Source organism: Sinocyclocheilus grahami, unplaced genomic scaffold (assembly GCF_001515645.1).
Source record: "Sinocyclocheilus grahami isolate Dianchi unplaced genomic scaffold, SAMN03320097.WGS_v1.1 scaffold81.1, whole genome shotgun sequence".
Classification (NCBI taxonomy): Eukaryota; Metazoa; Chordata; class Actinopteri; order Cypriniformes; family Cyprinidae; genus Sinocyclocheilus; species Sinocyclocheilus grahami.
The window spans coordinates 1,495,962-1,512,788 of record NW_015505260.1 but is presented as its reverse complement, the minus strand read 5'-3'; positions in this window follow the sequence as shown (position 1 = coordinate 1,512,788).

The window sequence follows — 16,827 nt, the reverse complement described above, 5'->3', positions numbered from 1 at the left end:
CTGTCTGTGATATTAGAATGTGTGTGTGTGTGTTGTTCTAAAGAGTGTGGTCGTTCTCAATGCCGAGAGAGTGATTAACACAACAAAGACGGCGTTAGCGAGAGATGTTCTCAGATGAGCAATCATAGCAGTTGTTCAGACCCATGGTGACTTACCATGGATACTTCACCTAAAAATGAAAACTTGGTCATAATTTACTCACCCTCAAGTTGTTCCAGACCTGTATGAGTTTATTTCTTCTGTTGAACATGAAGAAATATATTCTGAAGAACATGTGTAATTAAAAGTTTGCTGTTAGCCATTGACTTCCATAGTATTTTCTTCCCATAAAGTTTTAAATATGGATATTTTTCTTACAAAAATCTCAGATGAGCAATCATAGCAGTTGTTCAGACCCATGGTGACTTACCATGGATACTTCACCTAAAAATGAAAACTTGGTCATAATTTACTCACCCTCAAGTTGTTCCAGACCTGTATGAGTTTCTTTCTTCTGTTGAACATGAAGAAATATATTCTGAAGAACATGTGTAATTAAAAGTTTGCTGTTAGCCATTGACTTCCATATTATTTTCTTCCCATAAAGTTTTAAATATGGATATTTTTCTTACAAAAATGCATTGATTTGCTTCAGGAGGCCTTTTTTAACCCCCCGGAGCCGTGTGGGACACTTTTTAAGATGGATGCATCGCACTTTATTTTGCTTCAAAATCTGGACACCCATTCACTGCCATTATAAAGCTTGAAAGAGCCAGGACATTTTTTTTTGTATTCGTCTGAAAGAAGAAAGTCATACACACCTAGGATGGCTTGAGGGTGAGTAAATCATGGGGTGATTAGAATTTTTGGGTGAACTAACCCTTTAAAGCAAACTTTTCATTTGTTCTCTTTCCGATTAGTTTTGCATAATATCCTTTAAATATCCAAAACCAGTTCCCTAATGACATCATCACCCAGGAAGAACATTGTTTTGGAGGGAAAACAACAACAACACAAAGACAGTAAGTACTAGTAATGTTTTTTTAAATACATTTTTGTGGTGCTTTGTGTTTTTTCTCACTTTAAAACACTCCACTCTGTTACACATTTTGTTACAAAAATTGTCATGATATTATCTAATTTAAAAATGTTACATTTACATTTAGTCATTTAGCAGACACTTTTAAAATTAAAAAGTAAGTTTAAAATTACGGTTTACGAAATTACGAAAGTTACGGTTTTAAAGTAAGTTATGCTAACATGCAAGCTAAATTTAGCTCTTTGAATTATAAATGATAAATAAATAAAATGTGTGTGTGTGTGTGTGTGTTTGTGTGTGTATCATAGAAACAATTAATCAAAGTACAAACACATTCATTTTTAAAGGGGTCATATGATGCTGCTAAAAAGAACATTATTTGGTGTAATGAAATGTTTATGCGGTTTAAGGTTAAAAAAACACATTATTTTCCACATACTGTACATTATTGTTTCTCCTCTATGCCCCGCCTTTCTGAAACACGTCGATTTTTACAAAGCTCATTGGTCTGAAAAGCGAGGTGTGCTGTGATTGGCCAGCTATCCAGTGCGTTGTGATTGGCCGAATACCTCAAGCGTGAGACGGAAATGTTATGCCCCTTACCATATTGTGATGATGCCCTGTCCGGCCGGTATTTCCTCAGCAACCAGCACGGATCAGCTCTAGGCATGATGAAGCAGATATCGTCCTCTTTTGGAAGGCCAAACAAAGTAGTTTCGCTTTCACAACGAAACACACAGTGCATTCACAACATGGCGGCAGCAACAATACTACAGCCAGAATAAAAGTTTTGCCTTCTTTCTTTGCGTGAACATTTGGCTTTATGCAAATCTACCCACACAGTGACGTAGGTATGTGGGGGCGTGTTAGAATGAGCCGTTTTAGGTAGGCGTGGCTGACTCTTAACTTTTATAAAGAATATCTCTTTGGATTTGAGACTTTAGTCTTTGCAACTTTACAGATCTTCTTTATGCACAAAGAGCTTGTAACACTCCAAAGAGAAAGGAAAAATAGAAATCGCATCATATGACCCCTTTAAAGGATTCAACATGACAGGAATAGCACCTCTATGTAATGTATTCCAGTAACTGACTTTCTCTTTAGCAGAAGTTTGGCCAGTGAATAAACCTGAGAGTTTGATGTACTGATGTTCTCCTGGAAGGTCAGCTTGGTCCCTTAATCAGGTTTTTCCCAAGATCACCAGTGAAAAAGAGTTTCACCGCTAAATGGAGATCAGTAATGCTTGAAGCCACAGGTGCATTTTTCATCTCACTAACAAAAGGAATCTGCACTCGGCTCATATAGCACATAATAACTTCAAAACACACAGTGCACAAGGGCTTCACCTCAAGCTCTCTGTTGAGATCCTCTCATCAACCTCTGATTTCCTGTCTGTTTCCTTTCTCTCTAAATCCCTGCAGTCTGACTATTTGCTCAATCGATTTCCCACTGTCACTCAAGTCGGCGTCCCAGATGGTTCTGCAAGCAACAGGCCCGGATCAGTCTGAAGCACTGTGCCTGCCATATACAGTATGAGGTGAGTGTTCCTCTTGTGCTGTTTTCTACTGCATTGTTGTTGTTGCTTTTTGTTACAGGTAAAAAAACATGCTGATTGACTGACTATTGTTAATATAAAGAAGTGAAGAAGTGAAGTGAAGTGAAGTGACATGTGGCCAAGTATGGTGACCCATACTCAGAATTAGTGCTCTGCATTTACCCATCCAAAGTGCACACACACAGCAGTGAACACACACAAACCGTGAACACACACCCGGAGCAGTGGGCAGCCATTTATGCTGCGGCGCCCGGGGAGCAGTTGGGGGTTCGGTGCCTTGCTCAAGGGCACCTCAGTCATGGTATTGAAGGTGGGAGAGAGTGCTGTACATTCACTCCCCCCACCTACAATCCCTGCCGGTACGAGACTCGAACCCACAACCTTTGGACAATGGACTCTCTAACCATTAGGCCACGACTCCCCCCCAAAAGTGCATATACATACAGTACATATATATAAACAGATATTTATAATAATTGCTATAATAAATACATGTATAATAGACACATATAAATTATTTAAATGTCAGTGTATCATGGTTTCCAAAGCAGCATGACATAATAATAATCATAATAATGAATGTTTCTTGAGCATCAAAATCAGAACATTATTTCTGAAGGATCATGTAACACTGAAGACTGGAGTGATGATGCTGACATTTCAGCTTTGCATTACTGGAATAATATACAATTGAAAATAAATTAAAAGAGAAATAAGCTATTTTGAAATTCATATTTCACAATATTACTATGTTTACTGTATTTTTTATTTTTAAAAAATGCATTTGTTAAGCATATATCTCCCTTTTATCATAGCTTCCCTCTTGTGTCGACCATAATCTCACTTTGAAATCTCACATCCCCTTTTAGCAACTTTAGGATGGCTGTGAGAGGATTAGCTTTATTTCAGATTCCCTCTGTTGGCAGCATGAAATCTCCTCTGGCAGCTGTATTGATTTCCATTCCATTAAGGAAACTCTCTGTGATTTCCTGCCAATGACCAATTACAGCTCGGCTTTTCATTGCACATGACACAAAGAAAATATCTGTTTGCTTTGCTCCTTGTAGTGATTCCTCGAGGGGTCAAATCTGATGGCGTGTGCTTGAGCTCTCACAAGCTGGGCTTTTAAGGGCAGTGCTGAGATGTTGTTTCCTCTTTGCTCACCTGCCCTCGTCGCTTCTCTGACATTCTTTTACTCTACTTTACTATAGACAGTGTTCGAACTATACCGTGGACTTTGGGGAGCCCACTCTTGTTTTTTTTATAGGGGGGGACTAGGGGGTGCGCGTGCCTCGTAAGAGGGCTTACAATGAATTACAAAGATACATAACAGCTACAAGTGTATGCACTACTTGCTTTATGCAAGCACTATAATTAATACCATAATTTCTACGTTCAATTAGGCCTACGACATCGAGAGTCACGCAGACCTATAATAACCCAGCCACAACACATAATTGCGAATAACATGCCGTACCTTAACACAGAATCGACAAGAGTCCAACGTTTATATTTTTTCTACGAATCTTTGAGTTAACATGTACTAAACATGAGTGGAATTTGCACCGCAGCGCCCCCACACCTTGATGCTCATGACAAGAATAGCATGTATAGTTATCTTTATTGAAGGGAATTAGGTTTAAATCGCCGTCATGCATGAATGAATGATATTTTTGCAATTTTACACAAAATAATCCACGATGATCACATTACACAAAACTGAAATTGCACGTCAAAATAACACATTGTCAATATTTTTGAGACCCCCCAAAATTTCACAAATCACGTTTTCAGGGGAGCCCATGTCTTATTAAGGGGAGCCGAGCTCCCCCTAGCTCCCCCGTAGTTCGCACCCTGACTATAGAATACCCAAGATGTGTCACTCGTATAGTTTTAAATGGGGTAAAATGCAACACTCAATATGGCCGCTCTATCGAAGGAAGCCCCGCCTTCTGAGTAAAAGAGCCATTTGCTAATTGGTAAAGTCAGCATCACTGCAGCTGCCGTTAGAAGACCCGGTCGCAATAAAAACTAGTGATGGGAAGTACGGTTCTTTTCCGCGAACCGTTTTTTTCGGACAGTTCGTTTCAATGAACTGGTTCAAAAAAACAGTTAATCGGTTCTTTTACGCCTTAACGCAATGACGTAATTCGTGATGACGTAATGATATCAAGACTATCGTCCCGGGCCGGGATAAAAATACACATTCAAATATATAAAGTCAGTAATCATAACTTCAGTCAGTTAAAACATCATAATCATGATCTGAAAATTTTACAATTAAGTTTTGCAACTAAGCACCCAAATACAGTAACAGGCAGTGATCTGCATATGAGGATTTAAGTCTTAAAGATATAAAGTGAATAAATTAGTTGTCAGCGCAGAAATCATAATCCACTTACTATACATAATCCATTGCGATTTATTTGTTATTAAATAAACGTACGTTTCGCCAGATTGTCCTTCATTCAAGTCCTCGATTTATGACCGATTCAGTCCGATTTGGTGAACTGGTTCAACCGGTTCACTAAGAAGAACTGGTTAAATCGAACGATTCGTTCGTGAACCGGACATCACTAATAGAAACAGTCAGCGCTCTGAGACGTGCTCTCAGGACTGCACATGCACACTTGCTGGTCTAGCCTGAAAAAAAAGCTTTTTTAATGCTATTTGAGCAAAAGAAACATTTATGAGACAGTTATTGTCAGATTTCATTGGTGATTTCAAATATGAAATTTAATCGTAAGCTTGGTGAACAGTTTGGTGAGATATAGGAGCTGCACTTGCATGCCTGTGAGGCGTTTCAAAGATGGCCGCCGAGTGAAATGACTTGCCTTAAAGGGATTTTGGTTGTACGCTGTCTGCCATTTTAGCTGTAGTGACAACAATGTCTCATAAGCAACGCAGGTTTTTTGTGGCTGGGTGTAAAAGTGAACATAAGAGTTTTAATTTTCTCCCGACATCAGAGCCACTGAGGACGCAGTGGATTAGTTTAGTTTTTGATGGTAGCGTGCCACTGAATCCAATACTATATTCCTGTAATACCGGAGGCCCTATTTTTTGTGACAACGCCACCTAGCCAATTCTATTCCAACTGAGGAGACCTGATTCAAACATCAAACAAACAGATGCAAAGACTAGATCCATGGCAACTATTTAAAAAAAAAATCTTTCCATCTTATTACTTTTAACGTAAGAGCTGGCGTGAACTTGAATGTGCGAGGCAATGTCAGCAATCTCAATTTATTAGCCTGTTTTGCTGTGCAAAAACAGTTCACTGTGCTGCTGGATGTTGTATTTGTTTTCAAATTATTTTAAATGTATTAACATACTATTAATAATATTATAATATAATAATATTAAATAAATTAAAATGTATTACATGATATGCTGATTATTAAGATTGATCTCAATTAATTACACACACACACACACACACACACACACACACACACACACACATATATATATATATATATATATATATATATATAGACTGTATATTAACATATTGCAGTTTGTCACACTCTCCAGAATACATTTAGGGGCCATTTTTGAATTATGTTGATTTTTTATAGTTGGTTTTTACAAGTTTTTATTCCACCTTATTCTAACAGAAATGGTATATCTATAAAAATCTGTGTCTTTGGCCCTGATAAGCAGCGGATTGCTCTGTCCTTCTTCAATTCCCTGTGGTCCTCTCTCCATCCCTCTCTCTCCCAGTCATTTCAACTCATTCTCCTGCGGGTCCAACTTTAATTTTATTCCTGATTTGCTTCACCCACCTCATGATCCAGCTTTGCTCGAAAGCGAAGAGAGCAAATCTCAATGAGGTATCTTTCAAACACATTCTGTCGTTCTCTTTTCTCCCCATCCAATCTATTTCTCATCCATCCATCGCTCCCCAACCCAGCAGACCCCATTGCTTTCAACAGCTCTAATGAGCAGCAGTGAAGGCAGAATGTGTGAAGAAAAGAGAGACTAGCTCAGGTCAAAGGAGGACACAGTGTTGTATTGTTGGTTGTTATAGTGTTGTCATAATATATTTTAGGTCATATATGCAGTTTCTATACAATATCATGTATATTTATATAAATCTATTTTGAATATATTTGTGACTCCCTATTGAACATTGTATACATTTTAAAATCTTGTTAATTACTTTTAAATGCCTGAATGGTTTAGCTCCACAGTACTGGAGAGAGCTCATATCGCATTATTGTCCTTCACGCCCCCGCTGCAATCTCAAAACTCTCGCAATTTGATAATACCTACCTAGAATATCAAAATCAATTGCGGGAGGCAGATCCTTTTCCTATTTAGCACCCAAACTCTGAAATAATCTACCTAGTGTTGTTCGGGAGGCAGACACACTCTGTCAGATTAAATCTAGATTAAAGACCCTCTCTTTAACTTGGCATACACATAATACAATATCACATAGATGGTCACCGACCGTAGCCACCAAGATCCAGTCCATATCCAGACAAGATGGTGGATCAGCACCTAGAGACGACCTCTACAGCCCTGAATGTCAGCAGAGACCATGCCAACTAGATGAGACCCAGAGATAGATCCCCTGCGAAGACCTCGTCACCCCGACGCCCATCTGCACAAGACCATGGGAACCATACAAGTCCTCTGCACAATCTGACCTGTGTTGCAGCCTGGTATTAAACAACACCATGCTGGTTTCTTCTGGCCAGAGGAGAACTGGCCCCCTGACTGAGCCTGGTTTCTCCCCAGGTTTTTTTTCTCCATTTCTGTCAACGATGGCGTTTTGGTTCCTTTCCACTGTCACCTTTGGCTTGCTTAGTAGGGGATGCCTTATTTCTGGCAATATTGTCAGCCTGATTGTACAGACACTAATGGAAGAGAACTGAACTGGATGATGACATCACTGAATCATCAATGAACTGACTTTAACTGAAAAATTGACTGTTTGTTGTTGTCCTCTTGCATTATGGACAAACTATTTTCCTGTTTGACACTGTAAAGCTGCTTTGACAATCTGTATTGTATAAAGCACTATACAAATAAAGGTGACTTGACTTGACTTTATGGTGCACTCTAAAAAAATGCAGGGTGAAATACAACCCAGCACTGGGTGAAATATCCAGTTTAACCCAACCTGCTGGGTAATTTTATTTAACTCAACTATTGCTTAAAAATGACTATATTTCTTGCTTAAAATGAACCCAAAATAGGTTGGACATTAACATTTACTAATATGTTCAACAAATGATACATTAAATATTCATTTAATTAAATAAACATTTATTAAATTGCTTATTAATAAATGTTCATCTTTTGATTATTGCTGATGTCTCAGTAATTATGTCTGATTTTTCATTTACAACCTATTTTGGGATCTTTTTAAGCCAGCCATATAGTAATTTTAAAACAATAGTTGAGTTAAATAAAACTACCCAGAAGGTTGGGTTAAACATGTAACCCAGTCTATGGGTTTGTCCATATTTCTCCCAGTGCTGGGTTGTATTTTACCCAGCATTTTTTAGAGTGTGGTTTGTCTTTAGATTTTATTATCTATATGTGTGAGAACCTGGATTTATAAAAAAAAAAAAAATGTTTTAATATGGCAAAATTTTGGGTTGTATTTTTGTTTGTGCCCATCATCACACTATGTTCTTGTCTCATCTCCGTGTGTTCACCAGTAAAGGACATCAGAAATACAAATGGTTCTGTATTTTTCAGTGACAGTGTCCATACAGGCTGAGAAGATCAGAGAGAGATGGATGGACATAGAAGCCAAGCTGGCACGTAACTATTTATCTCTGCAGCAGCCCGCAGTCTGAGCCTTTGTTGATGCTCTTTTTGTATGTTATTCCTTTTTTTCCTTCTGCGTTTTCTCTTTAGATGGCCTTGTTTACACCGTTTTGGATTTGAAAACACAAATGTTCATCTTTCAGGTGTGATGTGCCATAATTGCTTGCATTTTTCCATGCTAACCCCGAGTAAATCAGTGTGGGAGTGTTCTGTGCCTGCATGGGGAAGATGAAGTTGCCACAATTCTCCTCTCAAATGGTGTTTGACTAATTAGATTTTTTGAGATGAAAGTGCCTTTGTGTGTGTGTGTGTTTGGCTCATTATCTCACTGTCATATGGCAACATTCTGGAAAGGAAAAAAGGAAAATCTACGGAGTGGAAAATTATAGTTACAATATTCTCATGGAAATTGTAATTATAACACATCAATTTTGATGATTGCCCCCATAATTGATAATGATGGGGGTTTAATTAGATGCATGTGTATACTTTTAATTTGATCATCATATTCTATTTGCAATGTTAATGAATCAAGATGGAAATACCTTGATTTTCCTAGCATATATTATCAATTTAGTTACAGCACAAGGAAATTTCATTGTTTATATCACTCCATTTTGTCTTTGTTCACATAATTCAAGACATAATTCAAGAGTGGTATATGTGAATGCAATATCAATGCACTTTCGACTTCATGCATAATTTTTAGCCACTCTTTGTGGCAAACTACTATTTCAAAAGAGTAGTTTCAATGTAGTTAGCAACTTTTTGTTACCAGCTTTAGTGTAGCTAAAAACTTTTTCAAACTTGATTTCAAAGTAGCTTCCATTGGCATAAGCATCAGCTTTCTTCTTAAACAGCCTGTTTTCTCTTTCAAGTCAACTATTCCCTTGAAGAAGAAAAACAATTTAGCAGGGCACTTAATACAGAAACATTATACTTTAAAAGAATATACTTAAATGTGATGTTAATGTCATGTTTTCAGACACTTAATTGCATGTTATTTACAATTAATATATTTATTGAATATGTATGATAGTGTAATCTATCATTTACTTAATACTTAATTTTAGAGTGCTTTTTGACCCACTTAAGTACATCTGTATAGGAAAATGTATAATTACTTCTGTTGTTTTTGAAATATGGTTGAAGTCAGATGTATGGACAAGCATTTATGGTAAACTAATATATACTTTAATGTAATTTCTGTTGAAACATTAATTTCATGTATTTACAATTTTGCAATAACACATTTGTAATGATGAAGTTGCATCTTGACACTAAATATAACTTAAAATACTTTAAATGTAGTCAAATAACACTACACTTAAAATTATAATCAAGTACTTTATAAGTGCTTTCATATGTTAGTCAACACATCAACTTAAGTGCACTTCTTTAAACCATGACAAAAGATTATTAAAACAACGTTTTAAACTGTACTTAAACATTTCATTTGAATGTTAAGAAAATAGTCATGAAAGTGAACTCTTTTTAAGTATTTCGTTAATATTACATCATCTGCAAGTCCAGGTTTCAAAAAAATACACTCTACTTTTAAGTGCACTATTTAATACAATAAAACTCGCTTCTGTTTTTTTTATAAGCATTGTCATATCAGAGCAATGTAAACAAAGTTACTAGACAGTTTTATAGCTAGCTGCCTGAATAACAACATATCCATTTTAAAAGCACCGCATTAGCATTTGCATTTGCATAGAGGGGTTTTCTGGTATAACACATAAATTACAAAATAGTTGTATCTGAGAACTCCTGCGCCCTTTTTAGCACAGCAATATTGAGTCCAATATTTCCAGTAATGGCACTGACTGCAGGAAACTAGCCGTTTAGCATTAGCCTCATGCTATCCTCACTGCCCCAAGGCTGACAAAGATCTCCTTTTCCTGTCTATAAACTATCCTGCTTTTGCGGCCCATCACTGTAAGTGCTGGCTAATGTCTCGTTGGAAAGGTCAACTAGGCTTTTAAGTCTTCCCGTAGACCTGCTGACAGAAACAGCCTTGAAATTACAGAATACATTATAGCAGATCGACCTCACCTCCAAAGTCCATCAAGGAGAAAATTACTTGCGATGTACACAGTGGTGCCAACTAGTTTTCAGGGAAAGTTGCTAAATGAAGGACAGTTTGTTGCTAAAAGTTGCTAAATGATGATGTGACATCATGTAATCATAACGCAAAACTGCAAAGAATACACAATCAGATCACTCAAATCTCAACAAAAAATATGATTATGAATATGATTTGAAATGTTAATTTAGATTTATTAGTGAAAATAAAAAGTAAATATATTAATATTAAGATATAAATAATATTATTATATTTATTTTAAAATACAACATTGAATTATTGAACATTTACACATTTTTAACAATTATATTTTTAAGCAGTTTATTGTTAGTTAGTATGCTACACTTTAAGTAAAGTCTGTAAAATATGGCGCAATGTACTTTATTAATTTGAAGGAATTTTCTGTATTGATTTTTCACAGGTTTTTTACCTGAATTTAAAATTACACATTGTAATTTATGTTTTCAGGTTACAATTTAAAGGATAATGTTCTGGCAGAAAATTATCAGTACCTTTTCTATTTTCTACATATTTCTTTTAACTGATCAACAAACTAATAACAAGGTGTTATCATAAATGAACAATTATTATTGAACAATTGCAACTAGCAACTTAATTCACGTGATATGTGTACTGCTAGTCACCTTTGATTTCTTCTTTTCTTTTTGAGGGAAAATGTGTGCCTAGAGTCACAGTTGCTAAAAGTTGCCAAATACATTTTAAAAATAGATAAATTTGTTGCTAGGTGCTTTTTAAAGAAAAAGTTGCTAGGGCAGTCTGAAAAGTTGCTCAAATCTAGCAACAAAATTGCTAAATTGGCAACACTGATGTACAGATTAGAAAACACTCTCTCCTGTTCAGTGTCTGCCTTGAAGTCTGTGTGGGTTCATATTTCTGTGTATAAATAAATATTTATGTGTTGTTTTGACTGTTCAATAAATTTCTGTTGCAATAAACAAAGTGGTCTACACTGCAAACGAGTGTGATGATTATGACAGGAGCTTACAAATTTTGTGCCATTGCATTGTTAGCTTGCAGTACCATAATGGAAAAAAACTGGGTTGAACCAGTTTAAGGTGGCCAGGTTGTTTTTTGGAACATGGTAGATGGTTTGACTTGGTAAACCAAGGTGATCAGTCCTAATCTTGATTAAGATGGTCTACCAGGCTGACCTCAGCCCTACTAGCTGCCCAGTCAAACCTGATCTCATGAGAGAACGTAACTGTTTTTGCAAGGTGAAGATGTCATATGAATTTGTACGATGGGAATCATATGGAAACGTGTTCAAGTTCTGCTAAATCACAAGCCAAGTCAGAATCTTACTCGCAAAGTTTAATTATTAAACCAAACAAAATCAAAACTTTCAAAAACACCCAGCAATGTGATTCTTTTATTGAGTTGTAGGCAGTGGATTTAATCAGTGACATTATTAATAGATTTACTATCTGGCGTCTTCTCACCATCTCCGCATTCCGCAACCTGCTTCCCTTGGTGTGTTTACATGTAGAAAAGGTTGTCCAGTTTTCTCTCAGAACATATATTTACTATATATAATACTGCCCCAAATTCAGTAGGGGAATGGCAGTGCAATCATCCCAGTATGGCGGATAAACAAAGCAGTTTCCCAAAACTCAACACGGCATGACGTCAGCTTCTCATTCTCTATTGCAGCATGCAGCTCGTTTGCAGAGCAAACTCAACATGGGTATTATGGATGTGAGGCCATTTGTGCATTTTGATAAATGTTTGCGGGAATTTCCCACTTTATCATTGCGAAACCTGTGGGAATGTGTAGAATTACACACAATGCCCGCAATCCCACAGTGAAACACGGTAACTAAACTCTAACAATTCACAGCGTTTTATTATAATAGTGTTCTCATTATATTTTTATTTATATGACAGTCTCAGTCATAGTTATTAATATTTTGCATTGTTGTTTGCGTTGCTTGTGCTACGCGCTGAAGAGATAATCACTGTAGTAGGCCTACAATGAAGTGCTTTACTGCAGCTTAACTCAACCAAATGCATCTTATATGAGATAAATAATATATACAATATATACTGTATATACTATATATATATATATATATATATATATATATATATATATATATATATATATATAAACAAAATATTGCAACTTACAGTTCCACAAAAGGCTGTGAGTGGCAGGACAAGCAAACTTGACTGTGCTAGTCATGAAGATATAACTGTGTGGATGAATTCTTTCCATAACTACGCATTGAAACATGGCATATTCTTTTACAGTCGTGTTCTTTTTATGTAACCTATATGACAGACTTGTTCTGCACATGTTGCCCTTAATGGTACCTTCCTTTTCAAAGTGATTCAAGCAATTCAAAACCATCGTGGCCATACATGTTTGAAGTGTCTCAGCATAGGTCAAGAGAGTATCACAGTACACCATGAGAGTACTAAGCTGGTCTTAGCTGGTTTAAAATGGCCTCCTGTCCAAACTGGTTTTCCTGGGTGAAAACTATATACAGTACATGCAGTTTATCTTTATTTTGAAACTTGCATGGCAGAAATCCATTGCAAGTTTTTGTTTGTGTGTCTCTGTTGGGAGTCTCTCCATTACAATTAGTTAGTGTGTGTGCGGGATTCATCACTGGTATAGTGTGGCAGGAACGGTCAGTCTCGTTCACCTCTTCAAATCAAACACTCATTAATATTCAATATGGAAATACAAGAGCTTGCTCTTTTCAACCAAAGACATAACTGTCTCGGCTTTGTCCACCCACCAGGGCTGATTTCCAGAGTGGGATTTATGTCACTGAACCGTTTGTTCAGACACTGTAGTAAATATAGTCCAGTATAGTCCACTTCCTGTCTTAAAGTGTGAAAATCTCATAGTTTAATCCATATGAATATTATTACATTTACAAAAAAAAAAAAGATACCGTGCCTTAAGGCAAGAAATAAATCTCTCCCGCCTCTCTGGTGCCAGAGCGAGTGTTTGGATGTCTCAGTGGCACCATTTTGTTCTTGTGCATGTTTGCTTTTCCAACACTTGTGTCAACAGTCATAACAGTTTCTCCACAACCCTTTCACAACTAGCAATAGATTGGTAGTTTATTCGTGCACCTTTCAGGATGTGCCACAAGGAGTCAAACAGGATGTTTAACAATATAGGCTGCTCTGAAAAGATCAAGGAAATTAAAGCCTGTGTTTTGACTGGGTTCCTTCTTGTAATGATAATAAAACATTTGAAGTTTCTTTTGTATTTTAAAAGAGTTTCAGGTGCCCTTTCATCTTTTATCCTTTCAAGTTTGAGATAAATAGTGTTTAAACTCTTTGATATTTTACTTTATTATCGATCAGAGGTGTTTATTTATGCTGTTTATCTCTCTGTCAAGTCTTTTTATATGCAGCTCATTTAAAAAACATGAGTGTTTTATTTAAGCTGTTATGAATGCGCCGTCCCTTGGCTCATCACCTATTGTGACAGAAGAAGGACTGAGAGAGAAATAAATAGAAAACAAGACTGAGAAAGACAGATCGCAGTGGGTGGTTTGTGCGCAGTCTGTCAGGACGGGGTGAGGGCTGCGTATTTAATGGTTTGTCTGCATGGTGATAATTTAGATGCAGAGGCTCAATGGGGGACGTACCCTGCCATTCATCTTCATTTTAATTAGGAACATTTTGTGTTTGGAGTTTCTCAGCATTAATAAACCAAAAGCCCCTAGCTGTTTTGGTTCAATTTAATTAATGGCCTCAAAACAGGTGTGTATGCGTGTCTGCATGTGTTCCAGCAAGAGCAAAACAGACAGAATGGGTCCTAAATGAAGACAAATTCATAAAAGCAAGGGTGGAAACTAGATTTTTACCATTTCAAGAGAAAATTTTGCTTGTGTGAAACTCGCTGGCACAATGGCAGGGCGTTGCTATGCAGTTGCCAGGGTGTTCAGAGTGGTTGCTATGTGGCTATGTGAAAAAGAGCCAACTTTAACTATGATTTGGGTCCCTTCCTCAGTCTCTATGAGATTTTTTCTTCACTTGCTTTATGGCCCACCAGAAGGAACTATCGATTTGAGATTTTATTCAAATGTTTATGTTTAACACTTGAATATGTAGGGTGCTTTGAAATATGTTTTGTTGTTTCCCAAATTCTGTTTGATGTTCTCCCAAATTCTGTGTTTTCCATATATATATATATTTTTTTTTCTGTATTCCCCTTTTAATGGTTTAATTAAATTTTTGTAATTAAAAGGATGTCTAATAAAGTGAATTCATAAAACTTTAACAATTTAATACTTTTATCAAATAAAAAAATTATAATAACAGTCCTATTTCTTATCAGTATGGGTGGCAATCAAATGAATGCATAAAATTAGAAAAATAATTAATCTCTGAACAATTCCTTTACATTTTTTTTCAAGTTTAAATTAAAACAGAAAAGTCACATGAATGTTATAACAAATCATGTTTTAATAACCTCTTTTATTATTGTTGTTATTATTACTTGATTACTGTTGATATTATTACTATTATTTCTGTCATAATTTCTTCAAGTTAAACCAAACTTCGATTTTTGGCAGGTTTCTGTGTGTATTTGATGATAGTTTTATCAAATGAAATGAATTATGAATTGATTCATGAAATACAGCTCTGGAGATGAAGTTTATGTGTTCATGTCTTCATAAAGTGAGACAGCAGACACTGAAAACCACGAGCATCAAACGCGTTGGAGCACGTGTTGCAGACAAGACTGCACCACTAATTCACGATACGCAGATCACGCAAACTTCATATTTAGCCTTTTTTCAGTTTAATATTCACAGACTCAAGTCCAAATCGTGATCTGATTAAGTGTACAGCCCTACGTTCAATTTATTCATAAAATGTTTTTTTTAATTCTGTAGCATTCAAGGTTATTTTGAATTCCACTAGATTCAGCTTTTCTGCCCATGCTTTCTGCATCATGGAAATCATCATGTCCTAAGTATGAGCAATAGTAACGGTGATACTTACATTTATGTTATATTTATATTTATTTGTCTTGCAGGTGGTTTGTAGTTCACTTTGCATAACAACAGTGCCTGTGCAAGTTGGCTTAGCAGTGCTATTCATGAAAGAAAAAATGGAGAGAAACGATGCATCATGGGAATAAAGGACGGTTAAGGTTTCATGAGGACAGCCGTCAGGTATTTACACAGAACATTTACTTTGACAATGACCTCTCAAGACCCCTCGCCTCCCTGGGCAGTGTTACCAGTCGAATTATTGATGTTTTACATACAGCAGGTGCTTAGAACATACCTAGCTGAAGTGGAAAGACACTTTCCAAACATCAATGCAGGAGCTGCTTGATAAATACACAGAGGAACTTAAAAACCAGCTCTAGCCAATGTATTTCTTTTCCTAAATTGCTTGTTTCTTCCTGTAGGTGTGTCTGTGAGGCAGAACGGATTTGGCAGCTTCTTATCAGCAAATGCAGTCCGCGCCACAGTGACATCATGGTCACCCATGCAGCTAATGCGACCAGCATCTCTCCAAAGTCTGACTCTAAAGCTACCTGAATTCCAGCTGCTCGGCCACTGTATGCTACATATTTTATTAACCTGGGAGTGGACATCAATTTTTGGTGAGCTGTCACACTGAGTTTCTAATCTTATATTCGGCTCAATATATTAAGCTTTACTTAAACCAGTTTTTGATGAGATCGGATATCTTCAGTCTAACCCACGTTCACACAAATCTGCCATAATAATCAAGCTTACACAGAAGATGAATAAATATTTCTAAATGTCACATAATAACTGTCTGACATTATTAAATAGGCTCAGAAGTAACCTTGAAATTAATAAAACCTGATACAAGCGCAATCTCAAAATGACTTGGCATGGGGGGGGTTAATTTTTGGCACAGATATTTAAAATGCAACAGAGAGAAACAAAGCTGAGCATCTGAGGTTGAATTTTTTCATTATTTAATTGAAAAAGAAAATAATAAAAATAAAATGTATCAAGTGCTTAAAGGGATAATTCACCCAAAATTTTTAATTCTGTTATTATTTACTCATTCTCATGCCAGTCTGAACTTGTCACTTTCTTTATTCCTTAAAACAAAGATGTTTTGCAGAATGTCCAAGCTGCTCTTTACATACAATGACGGTACATGGTAATTTATGTTTACAAGTTCCACAAAAGCACTATAGAATACAATAAAATATACATCCCAAGTCAATCCCAATAAGAAAGCAACATAAGAAAAAATCAATGCTTTGAAAAATCATAATTGTGACAGAAATCAGGTTCGATATTGAGATACTAAGTCATAGTAATGAGATAAAAAGTCTAAATTTTGAGATATTAAGTCATTATGAGATGAAAAGTCAAAATGATGACAGTAAAG